Raw genomic sequence first — 19,081 nt, 5'->3', positions numbered from 1 at the left:
TTTACAGCAGACGTTCCTAGAGTTCAGTGCGGGGTTCCTCAGGGCTCCTCTCTTTCTCCCCTTTTATTTAATCTTTATATTGCTCCTCTTATTTTTTCCCTGCAACAAATGGAGGTCGCTGTGTTTAACTACGCGGACGATCTCCAGCTTGTTTTTGACCTGTCTTCTTCTCCCTCCTCTGTTTCTAACTTTCAATCTATTATGCTTTATATCCGGGACTGGATGAGCCACAACCACCTTAAACTCAACCCTGACAAGACAGAGTTGGTGTTGACAGGTGGTTCATCCAGCCCCTGGACTCCTATGTTTTGGCCCCCTTCTCTTGGCCCCTTCCCGTCTCCTGCTACCTCAGTTAAAACCCTTGGCATAAAAATTAATTCCCAACTGTCCCTTCACTCCCAGGTTGGTTCTGTGGTTTCTGCTTCTTTTCTTGCACTGCGTACCATACGCAGGGTGTCCCGTTTCTTTTCCTTTTCTGCCCTTAAACTTATCATTTTGGCCATGGTGGTGTCCCGCCTGGATTATGGTAACGCCCTATATGCGGGGATTCCTGCATGTAGTTTACGGCGTCTCCAACTTATACAGAACCAGGCGGCCTGGTCTTTAACCTCCCGAAATTTCATCACTCTACCCCCCTCTTGAAGTCCCTACACTGGCTGCCTGTACGAGCTCGGGTCCAATTTAAGATCGCCTCCATCGCCTTCCTTGCTCGTCAAGGTTTAGCCCCAGCTTTTATCTCTTCTGAGATTACCCCTTATGTTCCATGTAGAGAGCTCCGTTCCTCTTCCCAGGCCCTTCTTATGGTTCCACGTTTTCGAACAAAGAAGTGGGGAGGCTCTAAATTTTCCACTCTGGCCCCGTCCCAGTGGAACTCTCTTCCCTTGGAAATTCGATCCCTCACCTTGTATTCACAATTTCGGAAACAACTCAAGGCCCACCTATTCAAGAAGTCCTTTGAATAATTTCTAATGGTCCCTTCTCCCTTTTCTTTTTCTCCTCTGTGGTCTGTCAGTTGTAGCGCCAAGAAACCGCTGGTGTACGCGCGCTTTTACAAATAATTTCAAACTCAAACTCAAACTCAAACTTACTGGATATATTGCCGTGCGCCTGCATTCTCGTGACGCCATCGGAAGATTCTGCACCCGCGCTGAGGAAGAAGCTTCTTAACATTCCTGTATGACGCTGACGCTGATTTACTAGTCTGCAACCGCGTCTCCAAGAGAACCTCCTCAGGATTGGTTTGCACCACGCTACGCGACGTACTTCGTCATTCAAAACGTGGCGGCCATTTTGTGGATTCGGTTTCCATAACAATGACTCACCGAGTAAACGATCGTATTAAAAAAAGATTTATACGATACACTAAGGACATTACAGCAGCGTTGTCTCATCGGGGAAGTAATATGTGCAGATTATTTTTCTTGTTTTAATGAAAAAATGTCCTCATACTTTTAATTGCATTTTTGTGAGACAGGTGAGACTCTTCTTTACTACATATGAAACTTGGATGACTGTTGGAGAAATAAACCTAGTTAGTAATTGACTCCTCAGGGATCAACATATACGCATTAAATATTTTTATTTTGATCCTATTATTCTATTACATATATTTTATATTCTGGTTTTCTGTGTTTCCTTGGATTGGTGTGTTACACACTATTTTATTGAATTTATTAAGAAGAGTTCTCATGGCCATGCAATTTGATCCACCAGAAAATTTTTTGCAACATAAAGGAGATCCACCTTTACCTTGGACACGTTGGAAGGAAGAATTTATTAATTACGTGAAGGCAATTGATGGCGAACGCATGGGAGCAGAGAGAAAGAAGAGCATTCTTTTACATTTCTTGGGCTCTGAGGGACAAATGGTGTTTAGGGCCCTTCCACAAATTCCGCCCTCTGAAGGGGAGGGTGAAGGTACCAATGTGTATAAGGAAGCTTTATTAAGATTAGAAAAGAGGTTTAAACCAGTTACGAATATTGCATTTAACAGGTACAAGTTCTATACCAGAACACTACTTGATACGGAATCCTTTGATGAATTTATTACTGCTTTGAGGTCATTATCCATACATTGTAATTTTGGCAATATGTGTGATGAAATGTTAAGAGACCAAATTTTAGTACATGTAAAAAATAAAAAAACACAGGAACGCTTGTGGGAATTGGGTGATCAAAAGTTACATGAAGCCATTGCAATTGCGAAATCGTTTGAACAATCTGAAAAGTGGATGAATACTGTTAAGAAGCACACTGAACAAAAGGCAGATTTGGTAGATGAAGTATGTGTGGTAAAACGCACAGAATCAGCTACCAATGGAAATCCTCATTCGAATTATAATTTCAATTCTAACAGGAGTAATGTTCAAGGAAATATTAGGAGATTTGATAAATCGTTCATATGTTTTAGATGTGGAAGTAGAACACATTTAGCTTCATATGGGGGATGCCCGCGATTAACAGAGACTGTAGGAAGTGTGGTAGATCAGGACATTTTTCAAATATGTGTAGAGATCTTAAGAAAAGTATTCCTAACTCTCAAGCTAAAGTTGCTGCTGTCATGGAAGAGATTCAAAAAGTTAATAAATGTGATTGTGGTGGGAATCACTGTGATGACAATAAGGGTTTTGTGGTATGTTTGATGGAATGTATATCGAATGTAAATGATTCCACTGATTGCATTTGCATCAAAAAACCTGTCTGTGAGGTGGAAGTCTTAAATGTCAAATTAGAGCTCATGGCTGATTCAGTGTCTCCCTGGACAATTATTACAAAGGAGTATTTTGATTTACAACTTAGTTCTGTTCTTAATATCAGGAACATTTTTCCATCCGACATTGTAGCTGTAAGTTTCAATGAAGACAACATTGATATGTTAGGTTATTTTGTAGTGGATCTTACATTTAAAACTAAATGTTTGAGTGTCAAGTTATATGTGGCTGTAAAAGGTGTTAATGTTCTAGGATGGAGAGACCAGTGGAAGTTTGGAATTACTCTCAATCCTCGTGCTACAGAGCCAGTAATGTTGGATAATAATGTTGATCTGGTGAATATTGCTTTATTAAAAGAGGAAGATTCATCTAGGTTACCGACTTTGGTAAAAGAAGAGTTCAAAGATGTATTCTCGGATACTTTGGGTAAAATTAAGGACTATTCACATAGAATTAAACTTAAGAATGGTGTGGTTCCGGTAAAACAAAAACTGAGAGGTGTACCTATTAATGTTAGAGAAGAACTTGAGAAAATGTTAAATGATTTAGTGACTGAGAATATTAGAGAGCCTATTGAATCGGCAGAATGGGTTTCTCCCATTGTTTTAGTGAGGAAGCTTGATAAAAGTCTAAGAATGTGTGTGGACCTTCGAGCTCTTAATGCAGGTATCATTGTGGATTGTCATCCTCTTCCAAACATAAATGAGGTTGTATCGATGTTGGAGGGGGCAAAAGTGTTTTCTACTTTAGACCTAAGGTCAGCTTACCATCAGGTACCTCTTACTGAAGACTCCAAATGCCTGACAGCTTTCATTACTCCTCAAGGATTATTTCAGTACACTCGAATGCCATTTGGGTTAGCATCGGCGGCATCAGTATTTCAACGAGTTATGTTTCATATTTTTAGAGATTTGGATGAGTTTGTTAGATGTTTCCAGGATGACATTCCGATTTTCTCAGCCAATATCAATAATCATTTGCAACATTTAAAGTGTGTTTGTGGAAAATTGAGAGAAAATGGTCTTACTTTGAAACTCAACAAATGTAAAATGTTTCAACATTCTGTAGAGTACTTGGGTCACACATTGTCTGGGGATGGGGTTGTTCCTAAAAAATCTAATGTTGATGGTATCACAAATGCTCCTGCAAATAAGGAACAACTACTTTCTTTTGCAGGTATGTGCGAATACTATAGCAAATTTGTGTATAATTTTGCTTCCAAAATGGAACCTTTAAGGAAGCTTCTCAGACATAATGCTGTGTTTGTTTGGGAACAGGATCAGCAAAAAGCTTTTGATCTCCTTAAGTCTGATATCCTGCAAGCTCCAACCCTTAGACCGTTTTGTTTGAACAAAATGTGCATAATCACAGTGGATGCTAGTAGATATGGTTTGGGTTCGGTTCTGTCTCAAATTTCAGGTAAGGAGGAGTGGAATGTTTGTTTTGCTTCACGCACTCTTAATGAAACTGAAAGGAGGTATGCGGTAATAGAAAAATTACTTTTGCCATGTGTCTGGGCCATAGAACATTCTTCGAAATTATATTTGGGGTAGTAAGTTTCTCTTGAGAACTGACCATAAACCATTGGTAAATATTTTGTCTACGGGGGGTGGATGGAGTTCCACTGCTCATATAGCTAGGTTAACTTCAAGATTGCAGGAATATTGTTTTACAGCAGAGTTTGTTCCAGGGAAAAAGAATGTCATTGTAGATTTCATGTCTCGCATGCCTTGTAAGTCGACTACTGATGGAATTTCTCTTGAGAAAGAAGTGGTTAGTTGTTTACAAGATGTTATTGCGGGTTCGTTTGAAGATATTTCTGAACAGTCTTGGAATCTTGCTGATGATCATGATGTCATTTTACAAACCATCAAGAAGTATATTCTTGAGGGTTGGCCTGATAAAAAAGATATCTTGGAAAGTATTTTACCCATGTTCTCTGTTTGGATGAGTTGGCATTGGAAAATGGTTTGGTTTTCAAGTCTGGGAAGTGTGTTCCGCCATTTAAAATGCAGAAAGTGATTTTAGATATTGCTCATAAGATGCATCCTGGAATGTCTGCTATGAAGCGTCTCATAAGAAACTATTTTTGGTGGCCTGGTATTGATAGAATGGAAGATCGCAAGGTTAGAGAATGTGAGGTGTGCATGGTAAGTGAGAAGATGTTGAGGGTAAATGTTCTTCCTTTAAAAACTTCTGTTTGGCCGAATGAACCTTGGAAGAAACTTGCGTTTCACATTTCTGGTCCTTTTATGTGTCTTCCGCTTGATTCTCATTATGCTCTTGTTTTGCTGGATTACCACTCTAAATGGCCGGAGGTCAAGTTTGTTTCTTCGGTTTCCACTAATGTGATAGAGTTCTTCAAAGAGGTCTTTTCTAGAGAAGGGTGTCCTTCTGTGCTTGTAACAGATAATGGGGTGCAACTTACCTCTTTGGAAATGGAGAATTTTCTCAAATTACAAAACGTTAAACATTGTACAGTTTCTGTTTATGAACCTCATAAGAACGGTTTAGTTGAACGTTTCAACAGCGTTTTGAAGGGTTTTGTTTCTGATGTTTTCAAGATGGGTTCTGGATGGAGGAATTTGTTGAGAAAAAAACTTTGGCTATACAGGATAACTCCACATTCTACAACAGAAGTTAGTCCTTTCCGTTTACTAAAAGGGCGTGACCCGCCTCTACCATTTGTCCATGGTGGTTTAAGGACAAATGTTCCAACAAATCCTTTTCTGATGATCTGATTAAAGATGTTGTAGAAAGAGTGGAATGCAAACAAGCTAAAGTTAAGGAATGGTATGATAACAAGTGGAATGTGAAAAATCCCAATTTTTCTATTGGTGATTGGGTCAGGATTAGGAAACCTGGTTTCATCACCAAATGTTCAAACAAATTTGGTAAACCTTTGAAAGTGGTAAAAGTTTTTAGCAATAGTCTACTTACTCAGGATGGTAAGTTATGGAACATTAGACATGTTGGTAACTGTCCCTCTTTACATCATTCCAATCATTCTTCATTGCTTAATTCCACCGCTCCTGATGTACAGCTTAGTCCTAATTGTGATGTTGCTTCAAGAGTTAAAATGTCTGTTTGCTCTAGATCTCAACCTATTAGGTTTGCTGATTATGTAACTTAAATTCTTGTTGTTTCCTAGATTACTTATTTTCTTTCTTGTTTTTGTTTTATTATAAAAGGGAGATGTGTTACATTCTCATTGTACATATTTACTTTGTTAATGTCCCTTTAAACCCTGTGCATCATTCAGTACTTCTTTGGTTCTACTTAGAACCTCCACTGCTGCTAGGCACCAGGTCAGTTGCAATGTTCCTGTCTGCCAGCCTGATGCTGTTTGTTGCTGTGCCACAACTTTGGATTAAAGACTTAAATCAATTTATGTTCCAGTGTATTCTGTAACATAACCCCTCTAAGCCAATACTGGTGCTGCTCCAGCAGCGCCAGTATTGGCTTAGCAGAGTTACTCGCCACCCTGCCGCCCATTAGGAGACAGAGGGTTGCAGCGTTGAGCAACCCTCGGTCTCCTAATGCGCAGCCGCCATCCAGCCAGTACACTATTGCGCATGACTGGGCTGGTCGGAAACATTCTCCAACCTTCACCCAGCATACGCACTTGTGCTGCTGCCTGCTGTGCGTTCTGTGCCACCCTTGGCTGCCTGACAATGCATTTCAGTCAGTCAGCATGACACCAGGCCGCCCACCCCTTCAGACTCTGAAGGAGGTAGGCGGTCCGTCTTCTGGTGTCATGCTGACTGTCTGACATGCATTGTCAGTTAATTACTGTTTGTTAACTTTGCGGGTGCTGGAGGCTTGTAGGGCAACGACCCAGCGCCCTAATGGACCCACCTACACTCCGTTCACCACTAAACATTGGCGGTAACATACCATCAGATATAGCCACAGTGTATTGAAAGGAACCTGTGACTAGAAAATGCAATACCGCCATAAGTTTCACAATTGGTGGAATACATGTGGGATTAGTATTTTGAAGAGGGAATTCATGCTCCACCTGATGACATAAATCCTGTATTGTTTGCCTACTCAAACAAAACTTCTTGAAGACATACCTTTATTCCATGGTCTGAAGGTCAGAGAATGGTCGGTACCCTGGAGGCTGGCATCTCCACCCTCTCCCAGGGTACCTATGTGTGGAGAGAAAACAATTTTGAGCATTGATCACAGTGTCCAGATTAACAAATATAACTGGTTCAGAAAGCATTACACAAGATTCACATAATAATTGTCTACTGTCCAACATTTACCTATAATCCCCACTGTGGAATTCACATGATTGTAACATAAATGTGCACATTATTCATCTAAAAATATCTCATGAGCACCTTAATATTGTGAATTTTGAATTGTTCTCACAAAATACAATCACCTGCGGTGTACAATGCACTGCGGTAATATAGCGTTTATGCACTGTAATGCACAAAACAGATGTTTGTATAAAGGAAATTACAGGGCAATGGAGTAGTATATATGTAAACGCTTTACAACACATTTGTAGTGGGACCACCAAAACTGTACTTCCAACCGCTCAAATGGCGGCTGCCTGACCTCGCATAGTCGACATTTGGAACCTACCACTGCCAGCGGAAGTCGACTGCGCAGTGGGCGGTTTCATTCACAGTGTACACAGCCAAAAGCTAATGTTGGTGATGGTGACGGTCACTGCCCAATGGCTGTGTCAGTCTATGCTGATGACTACGTACGTGCATGTACGCCGGGGTTTGAAAAATAACTCACTTGCCTCCTGACACTGCTGTTATTAATACCTCCTCCACTTTAGCTGCTGTTTGCCACCTCTGGGAGCAATCATGCCAGGCCAAACAGGTGAGAGGGCCAATTTCTTCTCTCCAGAGGAGCTGGAAAAATTGGTTGAAAAGGTCCTTCCCCTGTATGGCCAGCTCTATGGCTCACCAGAGGAAAAAACAATTATCTCACATACATATATTACTCTGTTCAACTTTATCCTTTCCATTCCCACAGGCTACAATGTGCCTCTGAGTCCTAGGGTGAATTCAGATTACTGTTGTATCAGGTAATGGATTCTTTAGAACTGTAATTTGTGTCCTTAACATCACCACTGTGATGTGTGATAAGCCCTACGTCCTACTTGTGTTGCATGCACATAGCTATGCATGTATACATTTAATAGTACTTATGTTATAATTGCTAATAAGGGCATGCTAAATGTGCAAAGAAATGTGTAGGCTTTACATCATGAGCTGTGTATGTGTACCATAAGAAGCCGTTGAGGATAATGTTAGCTATGTGTACAGTCCCACATATCACGCACCCCACATCAGGGCTTGCCAAACTGTTGTCTGGGAGCTAGCTAAACCTCACAGACCCTTTCAGAGTGCCACAAAACCGTGAGGTCACATATTAGATGGACACAAGATGTACCTTTATGTATTGACATGGTGGAAATGTGACATTCATGTGGGATCAGTATGCTCAGCCTACAGACAGCAAGGTCTGATAATGAGTTAGGTCCAATCTGGGCCATGGCACAAGCTGGGGCAGAGTTACTTTGTTGATACAACTGATGCACAGAGTAATCTCCCTGAAGACCTGCAGACCGTTGGATGTTCCCAAAATGAGTTTTCTGACCCAATAGTAGCCCTGATTGCTTTTACATTGACTTCATTTGGAATGGTGACTGAGGTAACCCACAGACCCGATACTTCTTCCTATTGACCCACATTGTCAATGTGTGCCATTTACTGATGACAGACCCTTTACTTCCACAGGTCTGTTGTCACCTTTCCATAATTCATGTTTCCACTGTCATAACACATTAACAGTGCAGATAGTTGAAGACTATAGATACAATGATATGTTGATGTCATTTCTGTATCAAACTAGAAATACAATGGTATGTTGATGTCATCTCTGTAACAGTACCACATATGGAAAAATGTGAGTCCTGTTATGGCAGTAAATACCACACAATCTCAATCAGATGTAAAATGATATCCCATTAAGTAGTCCACATGTCCACACATCCCCAGAGAGGAAGTTCTCAGCGACTCACATACCAGCTTTTCATTGTGACACAAGTGTTATGATGTAGTCTATACTATGGTACCAGCCTGCATGGACTGTATGCATCAAATCAATAAGCGTGGCTGTAAAGGTGTCTGTTCAGTCATACACAAGTAATCTGCACTTCAGAAGGTCACAATGATATGTTGTGTTTCATTGTAGCTCACATCACAGTACATGTAGGATGGCCCTGGGCTACATGATGTTAGTGGGCTGAGTTAGTCAGTGTGGGTCATGATCAGTGTTGATGATAGTCAACAGTTGACTACCATAGTGTGTAATTATGTCTTGTAGTGCTTAGCATGTGAGAATTACACATGTAGGGGCAGATTTACTAGCCCCTTGCGCCGCTTTTACGCCGCCGTTGCGTCACTTTTATGACGCAAGTTCAGAGTCACTTAGTTCAGAGTGGTCGCAGGTGGCAGCTGTAACCATTAAAACTCAGAGCGCGCTGAAAGATATTACAGTGCCCAGTCAGCCCGTCATTTATACAGAGGAGGAGACAGTAGGGTACATTAGGGCAACGAGAACTGATGGGGCCCCTGGCCCAAATGGTATTCCCGCCCAGGTCTTCAAAACTGCCCCTGCCTTTTTTGCATCCATACTTACTCCGCTATACAATCATTCATTCTCCACAGCAATCTTACCAACATCCTGGAAAGACTCGGTCTTATTTCCAATACATAAGAAGGGAGACCACTCGAACCCGGCTAATTACAGGCTCATAGCCCTTCTTGACATAGAAGCCAAGGTATATGCCCGCCTATTACTAAGGGACCTAGAGGCCTGGGTGGACAAGAACGGCATTCTCCCGCCTTTTCAGACTGGCTTTAGGGCCAGTAGCTCCACCATGGACAATATCATAGCGCTCTCCTACTTCTCGAAGCAAGCCGTTTTGAGGAACAAGCTGCCCCTGTTTTGCTGCTTCATAGATTATTCCAAGGCCTTCGACCGAGTCAATCGAAGACGGTTATGGGCAAAACTTGAATCTTGGGGGATCCCTCGAACCCAGCTAAAAGCTATAAAAGCCCTCTATGAGGGGACATGGGTTCAGGTCAAATTAAGTCCAACAATCACAACATCAAGAATTGAAAATAATACCGGACTAAAGCAGGGTTGTGTTTCGGCCCCCCTACTCTTCAACTTGTACACAGCAGACATGGGGCAAGCCCTGAAAGACGCCAACTTAGTACCTCAGAGATTGGGGAAGTTGGCCCTGGGAACTCTCCAGTATGCGGACGATATGGTGGTCATGGACCCCACCAGGGTGGGGCTCCAAAGAGCATTAAATAGTCTTGCAATATACAACAAGGAAAATAGCCTACGGATTAAAGAGAGTAAGACCAAGATAGTAATCTTTGGTGAATACTCTTACAAAAAACAAGCAACATGGTCTTTGGGTGAGCACCGAATCAGGACAGCCACATCCTACAACTATCTGGGGGTATGGATATCGGAGAGGGCCGCTGCAGTCAAACACATAAAGGAGTTAACACTGAGAATTAACAAAATATTCCTGTCTTTTAGACGTCTAAGCCATCGCTTAGTTAGTCCATCAATAGAACCCATGTTGACTGTACTTAGGGCAAAACTGATTCCCGCTATCATGTATGGTCACTTAGCCTTCCCAGGAGCACTTGAGAAAGTCATTAATGCGGCCCAGATGAAAGCTTACAAGACTGTGCTACAAACTCCCAGACAAGCAAGGAACACCAGGCTAAGGCTGGAAATAGGTTTGAACCGCCCGGAGTTGGTACTACAGGGGGACCTAATAAAATACTACATCAGGGTACTGAAAGCTCCTGAAAACAATCTTAAACACTTTCTAAAAATTATTTTCAGAGTAGCGGGCTCCCCATGGCACTCCAAGTTGGAACAAGCAATAGACCTATTGAAAATCGAGGGAAAGAGCATGCCCCTTCAGGAAATTCCTTATTCTGCCTGGGCCCAAGCTGTAAAGCGCCAAGTCCAGACCATCTCGTTTGAACTGGATCGCTCATCACTCCGGTGCAACCCTCTCACATTGGCCCTGGACAAGTCATATACTCCTGGCAAACTTCAACCATATTTGCAAGATTCACTTTCAACTCAAGCAAGAAAGAAAATTCAGTATTTGCGCCTCCTGGCCCTTAAGATCTTGGATTTTAATCCAAAATGGGCACGAACTGGTACCATCTCCTGCCGGTTATGCAACTACCACAGAGAATCTTGGCTACCCCTTTTATGCTGCTGTTCAAAGCTGGCCAGCGATCGTCATCGTCTACTGCGCTCGGCCCTAAGGAACTTGGGCTTCAGAACTTACAGAGAGGCCTCAGACTGGTGCTTCTCAGAAACCACAACTTGTTTACTTGCCAGGGTAGGCAAGTTTATCCATCAAGTTAGAATTGCACTTGATTTCCATCAAAAGGCCACAGAACTCAGGGGTCCTGTCATTCTGCAATGAAAATTATCTGGTGCCCTAACCCTGTTAGTCGTCACCTAATTTAGGGATATCTTGCAAAGCCACTGGAATCACTAGAATTAGAAATCCAACTTGGGGCCGGACAGGGAGCTCGTTAAGAATTTATCGTATTGACAATTAGCATTATGGAGAGAACAACCCTGTTGGACTCTTATACAACTATTTGATCCCTGGAGGTGCAAAGATGCGAAACGGTGCTAACTCATCATTTTAATAAAAAAAATAAAAAAAACTTTTAATTGAATTTTTAACGGACACAAAGTAGTAAATAGAGCCTGCGCAGTCACAGTGCTATTTTTTAGCTGAACATTGGGTTTTTACTGGGTTTTTACTGGGGGAAGGGTACTTTGGGTGGGGGGTGTTGTTTATGTGTTGTTTATGTGTTTTATACTGTAAAGATTTTAAGTAATCGCACAGTTAATAAAGTTACTTACTCATTGATGTGGGAGTATTCAGTTATGTGAACTACACATGTTGATATATCAGGGGTCATTCACTGACTGGTGACATTCAACAAAGCGCCATTTTACCGCGGCCCGCTTTACAGTGAGCCTTATCTAATGATCGGGTAGCGCTATTTCGACACTGCGCAATTAATCGTGGTGCAGATAGTCGGTACTACAAATGTAATAAAGAAGACATTACGATAGAAACCTGATGCGGGCATTAGGATGCACCAGGTCAGCGAAGCGCCAGTTAATTGAGGCGTGTATTACAGTAGGCTATGTTAAACAATTGGTTTAATGTCTTTTTATGCTTAGTAACATTCTTTGGCTAGTATGGTTATAAACATCAAGCAGGGCCATTCTAACACTGTGTAATCAATTCCAGTACGTATATCCTTGACTTGAGAGGTAACAGCGACCATGGGCCATGATAATGCAACTTTTGAACACCACAACCTGAGCAGCAGGTGATCTTTTCTTATTTAACATTGTTCCCAAACAGAGGCTGGCGTGAAGATTTTTCCCCCACCACGTGCTCATGAAGTTGGGCTACAGGATAAATCGAGTAATTCATCAGGGGAGGGTATGACTTTTCAGGGTGCCTCCACAGTACTTGCTTAAAAGTTAGGTCCACGGTGACGGCGGAGATGCTTTAATTAAAAGATATGCAATAACAACATCATTTGGATGTCTCTGAAATGACTTGCGGTTTGCGTTTTTATGCAGATCCTGAAGGTGGAAGTTTTTCTCCTTCCATGCGCTAAGGAAGATGGTTGAAAAATAAACCGAGTAATTTGAAGTGATGATGAATATTGTGATATCTACTTGGGTCTTGATACTATGAAGGTGTGATAAAAAGGGAGTTGGAGGCGTTCAGCACAAATGGCCTCCAGGTCAATTCTAAAAGGAAATCTTTTGTTTTTAAATTCATTACAATACCATTTTCATGGTTAAGAACAGTAACCTATGACTTAGGCGAATTATGCCCTTCGGAGTGCTTCTGGTTAATATATGAATGCACCATTTGAAGTAGTAATTACCACTACTACCTAGATGGTAGTTAGTATTTTATGATTGGGCCTACCCATTTACTGAGTGGCCAGGGCGGCTACCGATCTACACACATTTTATTGACAGTGTCACGGGGAAGGTGGAGGGTAGTATAAATATATAGTATTATGAGTTTATACATTTAGAAAGTGAGTAACATGAATATATGATCATTATCTATTAATGTTGTTGGTCTCTTTTCAGATTCCATTTCCCTCAGAGATTAGAGGGTGTGCAACGATTCCAAGTTGGTAAACGCGTATTAACGAACAATTTTCCACCAAGTGTGAGTAGGTTCCTTAGTGTGTGCCTCCCGCAAGGTGAGAAAAAATATGATTGGTCCTGAGGAATGCTGAGTCGATAAGGACTCTTTAGCTGAAACATGTCGACCCCCTTTTTTAGGACAGTGGGTTCAAACTGACTTAACCCATATGTGTCCGATTCTTTCACTTTGTTTTTAATTGAGTTTGAATCACCCCTCTATTAAAAGTGTTGGCAGGGGGAGTGGTCTATACTCTTTTTAACTTGCACTTTTATGTTATACTTTTGCACTGACTAAAAACTGGAACCCGATGAAGACAAACGTCTACCGACCATGTGTGGATGCCTGAGGGTTCCTTTTTCCTCACTAGAAATTCACTACCTTTATTCTAAATTGACACAGTCTTTGTTTGCTTAGTGCACTTACGGGTGGGGGTGGTAGGGAGAGGTTGTCTTACATCTTCTTACCCTCTAGTTCAATTTTTTGTAGTTTGAGATACTCTCTAGTTGTTTCTGAAAGATTATCCTATGGGGTGTGAGAGTAATCTGCTTTACCCTGTCTCTCTTGTTGTTTAAACATATTCATCAACGAGTGACATGCAGAAATGTAGGGATCATATGTGAGTGTCTACACTACATGTGAGTAATACAATTATTTGTGTTTGTGAAGCAAAAAGGTATTGTGATGTGCCTTGCCATTAGGACACAAGTTAAACCACCTCTTCATGTAATGGAGATTCCTTGAACCCTAACAACCTTCAATAGTCTATTGCCTTTTATATATGCAATGCAAAAATGGTGACCTCAACTGTAGCTGGATTGAGGATGCCATTAGGCCTAGCTGATTCGTTATGTTGTGGATATTTGTAGACAATTCTCCCAGATATTTGGGCCAGATTCTCTAGAGTCCACGTTTCTGTGCTACATAGTAAAGCTATTTAATTACAGCTTTCACAAGACTATTCTGATTGTGGACATACAAGGAAGTTTCTATTAGAAAGTGTTTCAGTCTGAAATGGGCTTTTACATGTTGCCTTCTTTCTTCCTGCTACTGTACAGATTGCTGCAACATAGCTATATTAGTTGACCATCATTTCATCATGATGTAGTATTAGGTATATGACCATTTGCTGATTGCAGTGCCTTGTGTGGAGTCTGTAAGAATTAATGTCATTGCCATCCTATTTGATGACTTCAGGTCACTAAGTTATACTACAAGAGCCAAACTATACAAGGTGATCAAGTATCCTACTAGATAAGTAAGGATGGAGTTCAGACAACTTCACTCACACAATTGAAGTCTGTGGTTATGAATGCACTGTGAGCAACTGTTTAGCATGCATGCAAGTGCTCATGCTAATGTTGAATCCACTATAGTGGACCTTGTTGCTGAATCTTCGTGTGTACTTTTGAATGTTCTTTGGTCAAATCTGTTGGTGAAGTGTGTTCTGGAACATGCAATAAACCTATTTTCTTTTTGTTTAACTTTGTTTTATTAATTTTCAGGTGTATCAGGTATGGACATTACAATAAACACATGCTCCTTTCGAACTCCTGCAGTCCAAATACCCTACCCCCCCCCCATCCCCCCTGGTACAGAGGGTGTACAGGCTCGGGAGAAGTATGGAAGTAATGTGTCCATGAGAGCATGTTCAGAGCAGGCATCAGCAGTCGGCGCACCCAACCACCCCATGAATTGTCAACGTCCCCCTCCTCCCGTGAAATCCCCTCACCCCTCCTCCCTCCCCAACCGGTCTGTCGCTTCTTTGCCTTGTGGAGGCGCAGAGACAGAGTGCCAGCACTTTTTCAATCATTTGGGGGTGGCCCCTGTGGAAGATGCATCTGTATGCCGCAGCAATCTTAGGTATTTCGGACATGTGAGTTCATTAAATTCCTTGGCTAGCAGGGTAAGGAAGTGCTGCCAGATGGTAGCAAATGACGCAGTGGATTGCGTGAGAGTTGCTTGAATCCGTTCCATGCCCAATATATACCAGAGGCTATGGAGCCAGCCTGTGTGTGTGGGACGCCTCAAAGTGCCCCAGAGCGAAAGGATATGTTGAACTGCAGCCCCCATTGCTAACCCATTTGTTTTCCTCTGATCGACTTTAGTGGGAATGTGAGTGCATTAGGGAGCCTTAACAATGTGAAGGCTGGGAATCGGGGAATCTCTTTGTCGAAGTGTGAGTTGATATCGTCCAGAATTGCCGTCCAGTAGTCCGTCACCTCTACGCATTCCCACAGCAGGTGGGTTAGAGTCCCTGTCTCGGCAAAACCCTTCCAGCATGTAGGGCTGAGGTTTGGATTACCTTTATTTAGTCAGGCAGGAGTTAGGTACCAGTAAGACGTAATCTTTACTGCTGTTTCCTTACTGGCTGTGTTCCTGGCCTATGATATATATCTTGCCATTCTTTGTCTGTGAAGCTTCTCCCCAGCTCGGTTTCCCATCTTCTCTGGCCAGCAGAGCGAAGTGGGAGCGGCGGTAGGCTGATCATTTTGTAGAGGTCCGTGATTGCTTGTCTGTTGCTCGTTTTCGTGAAGAGCCGTTTCTCGAAGGCCGTGAGTCGCCTGGCCGCTAACGGCAGCGTTTCCGGCTGCGTCAGCCAGTGTCTGATCTGTTAATACTGGTAACGCAGTGGTGCAATTAGATTATACATCCCCGTTAGGGCGTCGAGCTGAATGAAGCCGTCTAGGTCGAACAAATGTCCCGCAGACCTGCAGTCAGAATTTCTCCACTGGTCAAACGCATGTGGCTCCATCCCTGGGGCAAAGGCGGGGTTAAATGAATGCTGTGCTTCCAAACTGATTTGGTTGCATCCACTTGGGCACACCTTAGGTGCTGACAGAGAACGGACTCCACAGAATTTTTTGCGCTTTTTAAACAATGTTTTAATTATTAATTGCTTCGATATTCTTTAATGCGTGTCAGAAATTTACATAATTTCATTTTTCTTGCTTTTTCAAAACCAATATATTTTCCACATATGCTTAGATGGCTCCTATGCATTTCGGGCAGAAAACCCTTCTTCAGGGAGAATCTCTAAAATATGAAATCATAGCACAAGTTTTTAATACATCCTTATGTCTTATATCAAACCAAAATGCAGTACATTTATCTTCCTGTTCTATGTGTCCTTATAGCCCCTAAAGGCAACATGTGTGAACATTAAACTGTGTAGTGCCCCATGTGCTCATGCATAGGTGTATTTATCATCTAGTTTGAGTGTGCCCCAAGCTGTGAACGAAAATAAATAAATAAAAATGCGAGTATGCACTCACATTGCGCTCGTCGGTTGTGTTTTCTTTAAGTCTGTAATTACAAACGAGAAGAAACGAAAGTGAACATGCATTCGGTATAGCATTACGTATAATCGTACGTAATGGGACAACTTGAGAACTTACTAATAGTTAGTTCAGTGCGGGCGCCGTATTCCTAGTGTCCGACATCACCTTCTTGTACCTAATACCTTATCTCTGGCGGCACTTTCGTGTTTATTCTGTCCGAGACCGCGTATTGGTTAAGCGGGCGTCATGTGTCCCAACGTCATCAACGGTATGAACAACAGACTATGTGGACTCTCATCGGTCCGCGCTATCCATAAGTGCCAAGATATAGAGAAAATGAATCATAAGGATTAATCGCACTAAAATAAACCGACAAAAAATAAACGGAAAAATAATGATGAGAGCAAAATAATTAGCGCGAGGACATGAAAAAGCTCGAAAAAACTTGTGAGTGACTATCCTAATGTTACCCCTCGTGCTCATTTAGAGTGTTCTGTATGATTGATAAAGCATGTGTGTGAGTGCTAACATTTGCTAATTTACTGGGCATCATAACTGGTAATAACAGCCTGTAAGGGAAAAATTGGTACCACCTTTTGTACCTTAGTCGCAGACATTTTTGCCACTTTGGCAGTGTGCTATTCCTGCATTAAAGGTAATATGCCAGTTCTATACGATCATTTAACCCATTGGGTTTGCCTGAGTTAAATTTGCTTATCCAGAAGTTCTCTCAATGTAGTAGGTATTTGTTGTTATCTCTACTTTCCATTTTTTCAATTACTTCTAAGACCAAAAACTTCATTTGTGAGATGTTGTGATGGTCTTCCATGTAGGATTTTACATTCTGTGTCCTTATATTTGACTTGTGTTCGTTGATCCGAACTTTAATTTTTCATTCAGTTTTTCCCACGCAGACTTTCCCACATGGGCATTTAAGTAGGTATATCACATTGGATGTGTCACAAGTGGCCGAAACCTTTAGTTTGATGTTATGGCCCTTCATTGGATGTTTTATATTGCTGCCTCTTATTATATTGTTGCAGTTATTACAGTTGGTACAGGGTCTGGTTCCTTTTGCTGTAGTGCTCTGAATAGTAAGGTTTTAAATATCTCTCCCATATTTTTGTTTCTAGTGTAAGCGAATACCGGTGGTCTCGTGAATAAAGCGTTGAAATCGGGTTCAATGCCCAGGATTGGCCAGTGTCTTTTGATGATCTTTTTAAAGTCACTATTCAAATTTGAAAATTTTGAAACCACTACCATTCTATCCTAGAAGCAAAGGCAGGTTTGTCAAAGAGCGGTGTGATAGGTGAAGGGAAGGTGGTGAGTCCCCTTCTGTCCGCCACTGCGTCCCACAATCTGAGTATTGTGCGAGTGATGGGTGACTTATTAAGGTATACCGGCCTATCCGAGCGTTTCAAAAAGGGGACCTTCCAGAGCGACATTTGGGCCATTGCTCTGTCTTGGAAGAGCCATCTCTTCTCTGGCTCGAAGCAGTTCCATTTTAAGATATAGCATAGCTGTGTCGCCTGGAAATACCTCAGCAGGTTAGGAATCCCCAGTCCCCCCTCCTGTGGAGCATGTTGAGAGAGGTCTCTGCGCATCCGTGGGGGCTTCCCAGCCCATATGAACTGCTGTATTGCGTCTTGTAATTTCTTTAGCATTCCTAGCGGTGGAGTCACAGGAATGGTCTGGAACACATATAGGACCTTGGGTAGTAGGGACATTTTAACCACTGCCACGCGCCCCAACAGTGAAAGCGGTTGTTGCCGTCATCTTCTCAGGTCTCCCTGAATTTGGGTGTACAGTAGTTCCGGTTGACGGTCTGCATAATGCTCGGTGTCAGGGTGATTCCCAAGTATGGGATCAAAGTGCGAGATGACAGTCGACCATATGTCCTGAATATGCCAATGGACTTACGAGCATTACGGCCCAGTGGGAGGATCATTGATTTCCCTGTTTTCATTTTGAACCCTGACACTTTCCCACAGGCCTCCATTTCTTTCAGAAAAGCTGGCATGGACTGTGTGGGATTGTCCAAAGCTGCCAGGATATCATCGGTGTAGAGGCTGATGGTATGTGGCTCGCCCCCGAAGGTGATACCAGTTATATCAGGATTGTCCCTGATTCTCTGCGCAAGTGGTTCTATGTAGAGCGTAAAGAGAAAAGGCGAGAGTGGGCAACACTGTCTGGTGCCCCGCCTGATGTCAAAGGGTTGCAAGCCAGTGCCATTTTAAAAAATATATATTTTTATTAGTTCAACAACACAAACATACATGAGGTAGGACCATCATCAATACAAAGAGTCCGACATTCAATAATAAAATAAACATTGATAGAGACCCAGCAATCTGACAGGGCAAATATCAAAATCTTAGTCAATGTCGGAATGCCCCTGTTCTAGGCCTGCCGCTGCAGTGGCAAGCTCCCTTAGTCAGCATTCCATCACGTATGAAAGTCTGGGCTCTAGGACATCATTCGGCACCACAGGCGCGTCTGCCCTCCTTGTCCAACTACCCCACCACCCCACCCCCGCCGCCGAGGCTACTATCTAAAAGAGTGAGTGCTACTAAAGGCTACCCTAGTGTGCAGGCTGTTGCATTCATAATATTAGTAAATACCGCGACTACCATGGAAGTCGGGAGTCATCTCCCATGCTAATCTCCCCAAGGCCAAAGGAAGTCGCCTATTGGTATTCATCCTCCGTCGGTGCCCCGGAGTCTGAGTCAGTGTCTAATTCTGGCGACCGGAGCTCCATCACCAAAGCCTCCAACGCCCGCGCCGCCTCCAGCGCCCTATCG

The 19,081-nt window shown here is 42.4% G+C and overlaps 1 long non-coding RNA gene across 1 annotated transcript in view; it reads right to left on the bottom strand.

The window, feature by feature from the left end:
- Window positions 1-16,479, bottom strand: part of LOC147692472 (uncharacterized) — a 37,483-nt gene extending 21,004 nt beyond the window's left edge. The window contains exons 1-2 of the long non-coding RNA XR_015300037.1: window positions 16,398-16,479; window positions 6,791-6,865 (exon numbers count right to left, since the gene is read on the bottom strand). This is a non-coding gene — a long non-coding RNA (uncharacterized LOC147692472). The remainder of the gene's footprint in view (window positions 1-6,790; window positions 6,866-16,397) is intronic.
- Window positions 16,480-19,081: the final 2,602 nt, after the last annotated feature.

This window comes from Lissotriton vulgaris, chromosome 9 (genome assembly GCF_964263255.1).
Source record: "Lissotriton vulgaris chromosome 9, aLisVul1.2, whole genome shotgun sequence".
Lineage (NCBI taxonomy): Eukaryota > Metazoa > Chordata > Amphibia > Caudata > Salamandridae > Lissotriton > Lissotriton vulgaris.
Note: the sequence above shows the minus strand (reverse complement) of the source record. Positions and strands in the feature narration are given on the sequence as shown.